Genomic DNA, 455 nt, shown 5'->3' with positions numbered 1-455 from the left:
ATTTGACAACAATTTTATTAAACATACACCTGGCCAGAGTTGTTTTATAACTTCTTGATTCATTAAAATGAGTAATAAAAACTGATTAACCCACTTATTTTGTGTTTATTATAATAATAACAACCAGATAAATCTTACATCTATATTAAAAAGTGAAATTACCCAGGTAAATGTATATCGAGGGCTACCCTGGCTTTCAAAAGGCCCAGACTTTGTGATTGGTCATGGAAAAGGTGATAATGCCTCATATAACTTTTGGAGATACAATATAAAAGAAACACAAAAAAACTGTTAACATTTTTCTAAGAACTAGAAATAACTAGAAATAACATGGTTATTTCTACTTATACATGAAAGTGTATTAAACTTTTTTGTAAAACATGATTCATGCTGAACTCCATTATATACATATATATATATATATATATATATATATATATATATATATATATATA

This window comes from Cyprinodon variegatus, unplaced genomic scaffold, assembly GCF_000732505.1.
Source record: "Cyprinodon variegatus isolate N-32 unplaced genomic scaffold, C_variegatus-1.0 Scaffold277, whole genome shotgun sequence".
Lineage (NCBI taxonomy): Eukaryota > Metazoa > Chordata > Actinopteri > Cyprinodontiformes > Cyprinodontidae > Cyprinodon > Cyprinodon variegatus.
Note: the sequence above shows the minus strand (reverse complement) of the source record.